Raw genomic sequence first — 15,657 nt, 5'->3', positions numbered from 1 at the left:
TTTAATAATTGAGGCAAAGAGTGATTTTCAGAGAGAGAGGGGGGGGGGACAGAGTGGAAGAAAGGGAATGGTAGAAGGAGAAGAAGAGGAAACAGAAGGGGAATAATCAGAAAGAAAATAATGAACAAAAGAAAGGGTGTTGGATAACAAATGCCTGACCTACTCAGAGCCCATTCTGACATTATTATCCATTCTTCCAGTTCTATTTTATGGAGTCCATGTTATTCTGTTTCTTTCCCTATCATTTTAAAAACTAATTTGCCCCAGAATTTATACAATTTATATAGAAAAGAAAGAGCTTAAAGCATTGTTAGAGACCCCACACAGCCAATTTATGTTCATTTCTGTTGATGAGGAGGAGGAGGTTTCAAAGTATTTCTAGCAGGACTACCCAATCCTGTAACAGCTTAGTTCCCTATGCCATCCATCTGGTAAACTCGCATAATTTGTTTTTCTCACCATGTACATGTATACATCCAAACTAGTTTCTCTGTGGATATATGCATATTTTGTCTGTATGTATGTATTTTGTCATGTTTATGTAGTATATCTTAGAGGTGGTGATCTTTTGAGAGCTGTGTACCAGAGCCTGTCCAAATGCTACTGGGGTAAATCTCTAGGGACAACCACTGCATTAAAGGAGCAATCTGAGGATTCTCTCCTTTGAGGCTTGAAGACCCAATGGTCCTGGGAGGGTAGGAAGAACAGGTGAATCCAACAAGGTCCTTATAGGAATAAATGTCATGCAAGGAAAGCCCAGCAAGTCACAAAATGGGATGACCCTGCTAATGAAAAATTCCCCTCTGTTGCTCTCAGCCCCATAGTGGACGATGAGAGAGATAGTCTAAGGGCTGGAAATGTGCAACTATCCAGGGGTCTGAAGCTCTGGCACCAGACCCTGCTGCCATGGCCACACAGCACCTGGTCTTCTGCCAGCAGTTCAACTAGGCCCCACAGATGCTTCAGTGTTGGCTGCTCCACTAGACCTGCCTCTGCTATTGGTTCAGGAGGATCATCAACCACTCCCCTGATGATCAAGTTGGATGGGGATCCAAAGTGATTGGCATTCTTCTTGATGCAGACCTTACATGGGGTTGTTATAGAGCAATGTATCCAGACAATGCAGCCCTCATTGACTGCGTGGATCTAACTTTGGACAGGGTCACAGTGAAGTGGCTAGTGGCCCTCCATGATGATGATGCCATTGAACTGTATAATTTTGATGCCCTTATGTGAGCCTTGGTTTTATATTCTGTAAGCTGCCTTGAATCGCCAAGGGTGAATAGGCGGCAATATAAATAATACAATACAATACAATACAATACAATACAATACAATACAATACAATACAATACAATACAATACAATACAATACAATACAATACATAAATAAATACCCTTTGTCGACCAAGGAGGGTGACCAGCCTCTGAACCATTAAACGAGGAAATGGCTGGTGGTGGAATATATCCAAGAATTATGGATATTGGCTAGGCAACTGGGGGAATGGCCCACTTTTGAGAAGGGCTAAATAAGGAGATATACTACACTTGTTTATCCAAGGAGCTCAGTGGACCCTTCAAGGATGGAACATTTTAGCCAGTGAAGTTGTGACCTGTCCGAATTTCATGAGCATTCGGGATGAGAAGGTTGAAGCTACTATGCTACAGAAAAACAAAGCACCCAAAAAAAGGGGAAATGGAGGTGCACTGCCCCAAGCTGGCCAAGCTGGTCCCATTGTGTGCTTCCACTACAGCAAAGAAGGACACCGAGCAGCAGTGCCCCACTCCTGCCCCTGAGTGGGATGGTTGACAGAATCAAAAAAAAGATATTGCAGTGAGAGCTTTGGGGTAACTTTATGTATATTTGATAGGCTGGGTTAGAGTTGAATGCTGCAAGAACATACACTGATGACAAATGGCTCCAATAGAATTAGTACTAAAGTGCAGGTTTCTAAATTACTTTTTGTCTTAGATTTATAAGCCATCATTATAAGCAGACTGATCCTTGTAGAAATTAAACATTTAATGTTCTCATTGAATCTAAGATATTTCTCCTATTTTAAAGACAACAATTGGTTTTATTCTTCCTTCCCAGATAACTTCTGTAGCCCATGATTTGCCATAGAAAAGTAATGACAATGTGCTTGATAATGCATCACTATTGGCAGAAAGGGAAAAGGTTAATGATGTGACAGAGAAAAATAAGCGCAGAAGAGGATTCCATGGTATATCCCGCCCCCCTTTGTGAATTCTTTTAATTAAAAAAGAGGGGGAAATGCAGCCCATTATTTCTCAATCTCAGCAATTTTAAGATGATTTGACTAAGGAATTCTGGGAGTTGAAGTTTACAAATTATAAAATTGCTGAGATTGAAAAACACTGATTAGCCAAAGGACTCCTTTATTATTGTTTTCATTCAGTTATTTTTATTTAGCATATGATGAGAACATGCAGAAGAGAAGTAAACATATTCATACAATCCAAGTAATTATATACAAAATTTCTATGGATGTCCAATAACTGGATGTCCAATTCAGCTATCCAGACAATCACATGTAATTCTGTTCATTTTTGACCAGAAAGAGAGAGGCAGGTCACCAGTGGTCAGGCCACAAGAAGGTACCTTGGACCATTCCTCTCTCCAGGCATTCTCAGAGTTAAACTGAGTAAACGTTAAGTGATTAACTATTTTCCATGCCGGCCTACGGGATTTCAATCTTGTGATGTGATATGCATTGTCCTGGTGAATAGGGAGGGCTTTGTGGTTCAGCATTCTTGACTATCACCAAATGAGAGCTTGTTGTCTTCTAATGTGGGGGCAGTATGATACTGTTAAGTACTGGTAATAATTGCACAGAAGTAGGATGCAATGTGTCAAGGATAATATGCATTGTCTGGCAGAATTGGACATTGACTATTTCAGTGTGAATGTTATTAAGCTACATGCTGGCAGAATATTCAGCTATGGAATAAACCAAATCCAAGAGTGTTGTTCATAGAGTGTTAGCATCAGCACCCTGGGCCATTCCAGCTAGTCTATTCAGTAAATTGTTGCAGCTTTTCAATTTTGCAGCTGTTTGTTCCAGGTGTTATTGGAAGGTTACTACTTAGTTCTAAGCTTAGCATTGTTCTGGAACCTCACTGAAGGCAGGTAATTTGTGTGCCGATTGCTGAAGTTGAAATTCCGAAGGGAAAAACAACCTAAGAAGCTTGGAAAAATTTTAAAAGTGAAATTATAAAAGTCCAATCTAGCACAATACTAATAAAGAACAAAAATAAGAGATATCCCCCCCCCGCAAGCCACACAAGGAACTACATTGGGCTACCCTTGAAGACCATTTGGAAACTTCAACTGGTATAGAATGCAGTCATGCAGGCAGTTATTGGTGCCATGGCACATGTAACACCACTCCTTTGTGAGCTACACTAATTACCACTGCATTTCCAAGTGCAATTCAAGGTACTGATGATTACCTGTAAATCCCTACATAGCTTGGGATCAGGATTAAAGGATTGCTTTTTCCCAAGAGTTTCTTCTACCCATCCAATTAGATGCTGCAGATCCTGTCAGCCAGGAATGTCAGCTGAAAGAAACAAAAAGAAGAGACAAAATCAAATGATACTAGAAGAAGATTATAAGAGACTAGAGACAGAATTATAAAAAGAACCACAAAAGAATATAAAAAACCCAAATGGAATCAATAAAACATAAGGTGAATTTAATAGATAAAGAACTAGCACAAAAGAATTAAAAGTGCTAAACAAAACTTCTTTGAAAATGGAAACAAACCAGGAAGATGGATGACATACCAACTGAAAAAGGTGAAAGAAAAGAAATTGATACACTAATGGATGATGAAGGAACTCTTCACCATCAAAATGATGATAAAACAACAACAACTATATAATCAGGAGACAATTTCAAAAGATGAAATAAAACAATATTTAGAAAAAACAGAATTACCTAAAGTATCTGAAACAGTGAAAGCAATGTTAGATGAATGTATAACAATGGTGGAATTAACAGAAGCAATTAAGAGACAAAAGAATGGCAAAACACCAGGTCTGGATGGGCTACCAGCAGAACTATACAAAGACTTACAAAATGCTTCAAGTATTCCAATGTTGGAAGTGTTCAATGAACTATTGTTAAAAGCGAAAGTACCAAATTTGTGGATGGAAGCATATATTACTCTCATACCAAGAGAAGATTCAGACTTACAACAGACAAAAACAAACAAACTATAGACCGATATCTTAATGCTGATTATAAAATATTTGCTTCAATAATTGCAGAAAGACAATAAGATTTTTAAATAAATTTATACATCCAGATCAAAATGGCTTTCTACCTAAGAGACAAATTAAAGACAATATGAGAATAATTTTAAATACACTGGAGTATTACGAAGCATATCCAGAGAAGCAAATGGTGTTGATCTTCCTAGATGCACAGAAAGCATTTGACAATGTGAACTGGCAATTTATGCAGCACAGTTAAAAGACATGGACTTTGGGGAGAGATTTATTAATATGATTAATGTGATATATTATAAGCAAACTGCAAAGGTAATTGTAAATGGAGATTTGACTGAGAAGGTTAGTATTAAAAAAGGTACAAGACAAGGATGTCCTTTGTTTCCCTATTATTTATACTGACACTGGAAGTATTAAATAGAAATGTCAGACAAGATACAGAGATAAAAGGTATGGAGATAAAAAAGGGAAAGTATAAATTACAACTGTGTGCAGATGATTTAGTTTTTATTTTGGAAGATCCACAAGAAACAGGGCCTAAATTAATTAAAACAATAGAATAATATGGCAAAGTGGCAAGATTGAAAATAAATAAAGAGAAAACTAAGATTTTAGTGAAAAACCTTACAGATAAACAGAAAAAAAGTGTTAATAAAGGGAATAGATATTCAGATTACTAAAAATGTAAAATACTTAGGGATTCAACAGACATCAAGATGTGTAATGATTAAGGAAGATAACTACTATAAATTGATGCAACAAATTAAAACAGATCTAGAAAAATGGAAAAACCTGCAATTATCGTTGATAGGAAGAATAGCTACAATTAAAATGAATATATTGCCAAGAATATTGTACTTATGTCAAACAATTCCGATAAAGTTGGAAAAAAATTAATTAATTTAATGTTAATAAAATAACATTAAATATATATATCTGGCAAGGGAAAAAAGCAAGAATTAACTTTAAAATGCTGCAGGATTGAAGAAATAGAGGATTTGGTTTTGGATTACCAAATTGGGAATTGTATTACCAGTATTACTAAGCATTAACTTTCATCCATTAACATGGATGAAAGAGTGGATTGCATTGAGGCATACTAGATTACTGACTTTGGAGGGACGTGATCTGCAACTGGGCTGGCATGCTTTTTTTGTGGTTTGGGGAAAGATACATGTTACTTTCAAAGACATTACATAAGGAATGCACTATTGTTAGTATGGGGGAAATTAGAGAGCAACACTATTTGAAGATACCAGTTAGGCTTTCAGCAATGGAAGCACTGATTCATCCAAAAGTTATTAACATGGGAAATATTGTTAGATATAAAGATATGTTGAATGAAAAAGGAGAGCTCAAAACTAAGCAAGAACTGAGTGATCAAGGGATCGATATGGCATGTATTTGCAAGTGCAGAGACATTGTAGACATGAGAAAGATACTAAATTATATGGCTTCTAAAGAATTAACAGAACTAGATAAGATATTAACAGAGACAGAAGAAAGATTCATAAGGAAATTTATTAGGCATTAAACTGTAAGAGGAACACGTGAAGGAGACAATGATAGCATAGGCAAAAAAATTTGGTTACACAATAGAACTAGATAAATGGCAGAAATTGTGGGATAGAAATTATAAATTAACAATGTCAACTGCATACAAGGAAAATTTGTATAAGATGCTTTATTGATGGCACTTTGCACCAGCAAGATTGGCAAAGATGATTAAAGATAAGTCAGCTAAATGTTGGAAGTGCCACCAGATATCTGGGTCTTATGTGGCAGACATGTGTAGGAGCAAAAAAATACTGGACAAAATACATAACTTGCTGGATAACAAAGCAGTCTACTGATTTTAAACAAGAAATATGTTTGTTGGGGATCTTACCTGAAACTTATAGTAAAGGGGAATGCATACCATGTATTAGCTGCAGCTAGAATTGTATTTGCACAAAACTGGGAAAGTGAAGAGATTCCTACTGATGAGATGTAATTAGGAAAATATTAGAATGTTCAGAAATGAATAGATTAATACTTGCAATTAAGGAGAAAGAATAAACTGAATATTACATGACATGAGAATTATTTTATCAATGGTTAGAGAAGAAAAATGGAAGTTAGAAGGAGATCAATGAAATATAGAAAGTATGTTAAGATAGACATGCAAACAATATGATGACTGTTATTGATATGACTATTAGGATTACTATGTTTAATATGTCCTGATTAGAAAACATGTAAAGAGGGAGAAATGAATAGGTTTACTGTATGCAATATTACCATTGTAAGATTATAAAATTAATACCAATACAATGTACACTGTTATAAATTTTGATTGTTATTGCACAGAGATATTTTACCCAGATGACACACTGTTTAATGGAAGATGGAATGTTTACACTAAAAATAAATAAATAAAAAGGAATGTCAGTTGACAGACACTAGAAGATCTTTTTCTGCAGCAGCCCCTGGTCTGTGGAATATCCTCCCTTTGGAGATTAGACTGCCCCAACCCTGTTAGCCTTCTGTAAAGCTTTAAAGACCTGGCTAAGACGCTGAGTTTGTCAATCAGAAAGGTCAGCAGTTTGGTGGTTTGAATCCCTAGCACCTCGTACTTGTCCCAGTTTCTGCCAACCTAGCAGTTCAAAAGCATGTAAAAATGCAAGTAGAAAAATAGGGATCACTTTGGTGGGAAGGTAACAGTGTTCCATGCACCTTCAGCGTTACTCATGCTGGCCACATGATCACAGAGACGTCTTCGAACAGCGCTGGCTCTTCAGCTTTGTAATGGAGATAAGCATTGCCCCCTAGAGCCGGAAACAACTAGCATGTATGAGCAAGGGGAACCTTTACTTTTACCTATGCTCTCGAGCTTGTAACATGTAACAAGGGCCCTATCTCTTGGCTTTACTATTAGCAGGCCAGATGTTTTACTTTGTATGTACTCATATTAGACTTTTTAATCTTTTAATGGTTTTAAGATCTTAATTGCAAGATATGTTTCTGAATTGAGAGTCACCTTGGGTTGTTTGCTGAGATGGATGGCTATAGAAATCAATCAATCAATTAAATAAACAAATAAATAAATATCTCTGATAAACTGAAAGAAAAAAAAGAATCCATATAAAAAGAGGAAAGGGGGCACATAACTAAGGCCGAATATCAGCAAATAGCCAGAACCAGCAAAGATAAAATTAGGAAAGCCAATGCTCAAAATGAACTAAAGCTTGCAACAAATGTCAAACATAATAATAAAAAGCTTCTTTCAACATGTAAAAGACAAGAAAGAAATTAAGGAAATGATTGGTCCATTAATGGGAGAAAATGGCAAAAAGCTGATGAGCAGCATAGAGATAGTGGAACTATTTAACTAATTCTTTACACCAGGGGTCCCCAACCACTGGTCCGCGGACCGGTACCGGTCCGTGGAACAAGTCCTACCGGGCCGCTGGTTTGCTGGGCGCTGCCATCTTTTTTTGATGAAAAAGTGCTTCCGGTAAGCTTTTCCGGGTGAAAGCTCACCAGAAGCACTTTTTCATCAAGAAAGATGCGGCGCAGCGCTCGTGAGCTTTTCCGGTAGAAAGCCATTTCTACCCGGAAAAGCTCACGAAGCACCCATTTTTTTGATGAAAAGTGCTTCCGGTGAGGTCACCGGAAGCACTTTTTCATAAAAAGATGGCGGCACCCAGCTGATGCCGGTACTGGGCCACGGCGCCCAGCTGATGCAGGTACCGGGCCGCGGCATAAAAAAGGTTGGGGATCACTGCTTTACACCTGTCTTTACAAAGAGAGAGAAAAAAGTCTAGTTTAGGAACCACTGAACCATGTCTTTCAAAGGTTCTGGAGCGCTGGGAAACTACCAGAGGACTGGAAAAGTGCTGACATGGTTCCCATTTTCGAAAAAAGGGGGGGAAATGGATCCAGGAAACTACAGACCTTCTCAGCCTGATATCAATACATGGGAAAATTCAGGAAAAGATAATTAAGCAATGACTCTGAGAACACTTAGAGGCAAGCAAAGACACAAACAGCAGGTAACATGTATTGTTAAAAACCAATCATGCCAGACAAACCTTATTGCATTCTTTGACAAAGTGGTTAAATTAGTGAACTAGTGAAATGCTGTGGGCATAATTGATTTGTCTTCAGTAGGGCATTTGATAAACTAGACCACAATATATTACTTGCTAAGATAGAAAAATGTGGATTAGACAGCATCACCATCAGATGGATTAGCAGCTGGCTGACTAAATGCACTCAACATTCTTTTATACTTAAAAGAATTACATCTACATGGAGAAAAAATTCAGTGGAGCACCTCAAAGCTCTGTCTTAGGCTCAGTACTCTCCAATATCTGTATAAATAATTTAAATGAGGAGATAGAAGGGGAACTCATCAAATTTCAGACAACTCCAAACTGGTAGAAATAGCCAATACTTCAGAAAATAAGCATAAGATACAGAAGGATATTGACAGACAAGAACACTGGTTCCAATTTAGCAAAATGAAATTCAATGGTGAGAAAAGTAAGTTTTACACTTAGGCAAAATCAAATGTACAGGTTTAGAGTAGGTGATAGCTGGCCTCAATAAGTGCAAGACGGATCTGAGAGTCCTAGTGGCCATTAAATATGAGCTAGCAGTGTGCTGCACATTGAAATATATAAAGAACAGTTGCTGGAATGGATATTTCTAGTTTAATGAAAAGAAGGAATGGAGTGACATGATAGCAGTGTTCCAATATCTCAGGGGCTGCCACAAAGAAGAGGGAGTCAAGCCATTCTCCAAAGCATCTGAAGGCAGAAAAAGTAGAAGTGGGTGGAAACTAATCAAGGAGAACTAAGGAGACATTTTCTGACAGTTAGAACAATTAATTAATGGAATAACTTGGTTCCAGAAGTTGTAGGTGCTCCAATATTGGAAGTTTTTAAGAAGAGATTGTACAACCATTCATCTGAAACGGTATAGGGTTTGCTACCTGAGAGGGGGTTGGACTAGAAGACCTCTAAGGTCCCTTCTAACTCTATTAAACATTCTATTTTATTATCTTATTATTCTGTTCTGTAATCCTGTTATTCTGCTGCAGCCACCAAAAAAGCCAACACAATCCTAGATTGCATTAATAGAGGGATAGAATCAAGACTATATTGCATCCAGTTTTAGTCACCATTGTGTGTGCGCACGCGTGTGTGTGTGCGTGTGTGTGTGTGTGTGTGTGTGTGTGTGTGTGTGTGTGAAAGCAACAAAGATGATTAAGGTACCCAGAGGCTAAAACATATGAAGAACAATTGTAGGTATTGTATAGTGGGTTTCACTAGGCAAGCAGCAGACCAGCATAGTTACAACAGCATTTATTGACTCAAAACAGGAACTGAGGAACAGCAGGCAAATGCCTGTAATTTATACTCTAGGCCCACAGGGCCTTAACCAATCATAATACTTGAAAAAGTCCACCCAAATATGAATGTTCTAAATTTCCCTCCTGTTGGAGTTAACATTTCACTTTAACAGGGCTTAACACAACTATATACATTCAATACATAATACCCCTCCCCTGTAGGGTAGTTCTTACCCTCAATCTATTCAATATTCATAGTCTTTAAGATAGGCTGAGGCCCACAGATCCTGGTGGATCACTGCAGTTTTACTGGAGAGTCCTATATAAGTGGAGTATTGTCCATCTCCAATTGGAGTGGCAACGGCTCTACTGCCCTTGGTACCTCCGTTTCTCCAGAGGCAGCTACAACAGGGCATAGGCAAACTTGGAGGAAAACAGTTTTCTAGTGGGTCTGATAACACCTTGGGACTCACGCCTGGGATTGGCCTGCCAATGCCATAACTGATCAATGTGGCGTCTGACTGTATGATCATTCCCCAGAATAATCTTGTATGGCAAGGGGCCCGTTACTTTACTCTAGTACCACCCAAGGTGCCCCACTCCCATAGATTCTGCCTCAGACCAATTCACCCGGCTGTAAGTTTCTGGGGGGGGGGAGTTTGGTTGAGCTGTCTCTGCTGCTACTCTGCCTGGGTGAAATCAGTTGAGCACCATGGTGAGCCGGTGGCCCCACCCCAGCTCCACTGGGCTGCGACCTGTTGCTGTACTGGGAGTTGTGTGTTGACACAGGAGGAAGTTCTCCATGTGGTGATTCCAGCTCACAGTTGTCATATGCTTGAGTGCCTCCTTTGTGGTCCTGACCATTGTTCAATCTGACCATTGGTTAGGAGGTGGAATGGAGAAGTTATTACATGCCAAATCATGTTGGCGTTGGGGAAAGATTGAAACTCTTCTGTTGTGAATTATACCCAATTTTATTACATCTGGCAGACCATATATGGTGAACAGCCAGCGCAACTCTTGGATGAACCTGGTCATGATGAGACCCATGCCACTTCAAACCATTTGGAATAACTGTCCATTACTATCAGGAACACCTGCCACTGGAAGGGGCCTGCAAAGTCAATGTGCACGCATGCATGGTCTCCCAGCAGTGCACTGGTGCTTGTGGCATCTTCAGTTGGGTTTCTGGGCAGATATGGCAACTCCTTACTTGACTTTCAATATTTTTGTCCTGGCCACCACAAGTAGCTCCTGGCTATTCTTGGGTACCCCTCGTATAGGGACTCCAGCACTCTGGAGCAAAGACTGAGTGGTATGAGGAACCTGCTGTCCCATAGCACACATCCCTTGTGGGCCAACAGTTCATTTTTCTGAGAAGTGCAGTGCTGGAACTCAGACCCTAGCCGGGCCTCTGGCTATCCCCTTAACACCCAGTTGAAAATGTGGCTGAGTGTTCTGTCCATGGTGGTTTCAGCTTCAATGTTCCCTGCATGTAGGGGTGCAATATCCCCTCCATGTAGGGATGCAATGTAGGGGTTCTTCAAGCAGATCCTGGATCACCAGAATATGACAAGCTGGGCCAGATCTGGCTCAGTCTGCGATAGAGGTAGTTGGTTGGGAGCGTCGGTGTGGCCCATTTCCTTGCCTGGCTTGTGGACTAGATGGTACGAGTATGCAGCCATAAAAATGGACCATCGTAGCATTCATGGCAAGAGGATCTGTGGTGTCTGTCTGTCAGCTGTGAAGAGACCAAGCAGAGGTTTGTGGTCTGTAAAGATGGTGAAGTTTCATCCGTATAAGAAATCATGGAACTTCTTAATGCCAGCCATTATGGCGAGGGCTTCCTTGTCTATCTGAGCATAGTTCCTTTCAGCTGATTATAACATTCTGCAATAGTATATGATGTGGGCCTCTCTACCATCTGGCATCCTGTGGCTTAGTACTTCCCCAATGCCATATGGTGAAGCATCACAGGCTAATGTTACTGGTAGGGTTTCATTGAAATGAGCTGGGATGCAATCCGAGGATAGCGACTATTGTTTGTTCTTCTGCAGTAGCATCATCTACTGGTAGCTGCCAGTAGACCAAGGCAATGTCTAGCTTAGCGAAGATTCAGCCTCCCTGGAGCGATGCGAGGATCTGGCTTACCACTGGTACAGTCTGCAAAGATGCAAATGTCCCTGTTAGGCTTAACTGGGGTCATTATGGGAGTCTCCCACTGACTACAGTCCATAGGTTGGAGCACTCCCTGCTGTATTAGCTTGTTTAGTTCCACATCAATTTTAGGCTTCAATGCAAAGGGAACCCTGGCATAGGTTTAATTGAATTGGAGTTACTGCTTGATCAAGGTTGAGTGAAATGGGTGTCCATTTGTATTGTCCCAGCTCAATGCTAAATACATCCACATATTGTTGGCATACCACTGCTAGATCAGCTATTTGAGTTTGATGGATTTGATCCTGGTGCCCAGGGCCTCGAACCAATCCACACCTATGAGGCTGGTGCGTGGCCCCTCTATGACCACTACACTGAGGGGACCCTTGTGCTCTCTGAATTGTACTCTAATGATAGCTTTGCCCCTTATGGAAACACAGTGACTCTGGAAGTCCATTAGCACTAAGCTCAATTATTTGAGTGGGATCCACCATCAGCTACATTTGCAAATGTGGTTGAAAGTCATGGAGGAGATAATGGACAGGGCCAATCCAGTATCTAGCTCCATGGAGCATGGGACCCCTTACACTTTTAGTTGGAGTCTTATTTTTTCTTTGATGAGGCATTGGGTCCCTGTACATTGGATGTTACGCCTTCCCAAGCAGTATTCAACTCTGTTCTGTCTTGGGGGCCATGTCCCCTTGTACTACTGTGTCACAGGTTTCATATACCACTGACAACATCTGCAACCTCTGGCAATGTGTCCTTGCTTTCCACAGGCATAGCTGTGCGGAATCTGCATTCTGCTGTTTCATGGAGCCCCCCGCAGCTTGCGCAGCTCTGTGGGGGAGTTACTTACTCTGTGAAGTGTGGCTGTCTGAGTGGCTCTTTCCACAAGCAATTGATTTGTTTGATCTCACTGACCTCCCCCGAGCCTTATGCGGTCTCTTAGTGGATTGCTGGGGGGCTGGTGTGTGTTTTTGGTGACCAGAGAGTCTTCATGGCCCCTCTGGCAGCCTTGTCTGCCATGACTTCCTTCAATGCATCTTGGAAAGTCAGTTTCTCCATGGCGAATAGGCACTGCTCTAATTCACTATTATGCAGGCCTCAAATGAGCCTGTCTCTGAGACGGTCTTCCAGATCAGGGAACTCACAAAGCTTGATGAAGGGCTGCCACAAACTCTGCTGCCGATTCCCCAAACTTCTGTTCATGTTGCTTGAATGCATGGCACCGGGCAATGACTGAGAGTTTAGGCTCAAAATGTTCCCTTATTTTTTTCTTGAGGTCTGCGTAGGCCACAGTCTCTATGCTTGCCGGTGCTACCAAATTTTCAGCGATATCAAAAGTGGCTTGTCTGCAGACACATAGTAGGGTTGCCTGGTGATAGTTGTCTACTCAGGAGATGTATGAGCTACACTGTTCCAGGTGAGTGATATTGAATTCGTTGAGCCTTCCCAGTTTAGCCATTTTGAGAAGGCCCCTGTGGTGCTAGTTAATGCCTGTACTGCTGCAGTTGGAGCTATGCTGTGCTTAGGAGTCCTGGGGACAGATCCCTCAGGTACATCTGTACCTCCAGTGTGTATTATTGGTGGGCAGGAGAGGGAGCATGGTCCCATCAGGGCTCTTTACCCAACCTGACACCCAGTGATTTCAGCATGCCTCCAATCTGGCTTACAGGTAGGCAAGGGTGCGTTCTAGTCCTGCTGGGACATGTTACCCAGCCTATTACCTAATGATTTCAGTCTCTTGGTTAGCAGCAGCTCTCTCCTCTGTAGCACCCCACCTTCATTGACACTATTGTGTAGTGGGCTTCACTAGGAAAGAAGCAGACCAGCATAGTTACAACAGCATTTATTAACTCAAAACTGGAACTGAAGAACAGCAGGCAAATGCCTGTAATTTATACTCTAATAATATTTGAAAAAGCCCACCCAAATATGAATGTTTTAAATTTCCCTCCAAAACAGTTATAATTTCACTTTAATAGGGCTTAACACAACTATATACACTATATTCAATACATAACAGGAGGAATTGGGTATGTCTAGTTTTAATTTTAAAAAAGGACTAGAGGGTGACATGATAGCAATGTTTCAATATTTGAGGAGTTGCTACAAAGAAGAGGGAGGGAGTCAATTTATTCTCCAAAGCACCTGAGAGCAGGACGAGAAACAATGGATGGAAATTTGTTAATATTAGAATAGTGAAGCTGTTTTCCAAAGAGGCCCATAAAATGTCCTTAGAGCTGAAATCTTTGTTTCCTGAAATGGATTCCTTGATAATGTTCAGTCTATCCTGCTTTCTCACTTTTGAGATTGAGTCAAATATATTGCTCAGGTCATGTGTGTACTTGATTGCACTCTCTTCCTATGTTCTTTATCTTGGGAATCCTTTGGGATCATGATGATCTTTACATCACAGACCATGTAATTTAAATTAGTATCTTCTAATCCTATAATGTGAGTAAAAATATGAATTATCATGGAGCCCTGGAAGAATGGCAAGAGGGAATTTGATTTTTCTCCATCGCATTTTAAGACGTGTAGACTTCAACTCTCAGAATTCTTAGCTAATACGCTGCCTGGGGAATTCTGGGAGCTGAAATCCAGACATCTCAAACATACTGAGGTTGAGAAGCACTGGTTTATGCCTTAAAGATTGAAGGGCCTCTTGTCTGGTTCTGACACAGGAGACAGGCTATTGTTCCAAAGTGCAAAGTGTAGGGAAGCTTTCAGAGAGTAATGGCCAACAGGTCTCTCTTCTCTGATCTTTTTCTTCCTCTGCTGTTTATTATGATACCCAAAATGTGCATTTGGACTTGGCTTTTCTTTTTAGTTTCTACTGAGGCCAGTTTTTCCTTCAGGCTTCCTCGAGGCAAATGTCATAGCAGTACAAATCCTTCTTGCATTTAGACCTACCACACACCTTCCAGACATTTAACTACTACTTGCTGTTAAACTGATCGACTGACACTAAGTGTTTATGCTAGTAATAGCAATAATTGTGAAGCCTTGTGAAGCCTTGCATAGACATTGTGTTGATCAGGCAAGTGCAGAGAATGAATGCTCCAAGGGAATGGAAAACCTCCCCTTCCCCCTTCTATGGCTTTTCTCAGCAGCAAACTGAGCAGAGATAGTACAGGACAATCTCCAGTTGCAGAGCAGATAGTAAAGCTTGACATAAGTTAAATACTAGTCATAGCCTTGCTGCTCAAGTCAGAAATATTAACAAAAAGTGAAATATAAGCATGGCTTTGATATGAATGAGATTATGCAAAGCCAGGTTTTTGCATCCCATCAACATGGCAGAGAGGAACCTCAAAAGGCTTTGGTACTGGAATGTTGTATGAGATATTTCATACCCAAGTCATTTCCTGGGTGAGCCACTCCATTTCCAAACTCTGACTTGTTTGAGCTTGTAATTAAACACCCCTTTCCTAAGAGGTCTGTAGGGGGCGTGCATAAGCGCACCAACGTGCCTACCGTCCCTGTCCTATTGTTTCTCTTAGTCTTTTATTTTTTCTTATATGTACCCATTTCATGTATTCACAACCATGTATACACTTATACTTATTATCTTGTAAACAATTGGCAAATCAAATAAATAAATAAAAATAATAATAATAAATATTAAGCTCCTTATTCTCTATTTTCTGAACTGCCTATTTCCTTCCATCTTTTTCCTGGCTGGCAGAAGTGAATATGACTTCTGGATACTGGCTTTCTAAGCTTTGAGAGAATGTTTGGAAAAGTCCCAAACCATTTTACCATTCATCTCTTTCTCTCTCCCCCCCTCCCCCATTCAGCATTTTTATACTACTTGAAAGGAAGGAAGGAAGATGGGAATGAGAAGGAAGGAAGGAAGGAAGGAAGGAAGGAAGGAAGGAAGGAAGGAAGGAAGGAAG

Source organism: Notechis scutatus, chromosome Z, assembly GCF_049901735.1.
Source record: "Notechis scutatus isolate UNSWTSFEM ecotype Mainland chromosome Z, rNotScu1.2, whole genome shotgun sequence".
Taxonomy (NCBI): Eukaryota; Metazoa; Chordata; class Lepidosauria; order Squamata; family Elapidae; genus Notechis; species Notechis scutatus.
Note: the sequence above shows the minus strand (reverse complement) of the source record.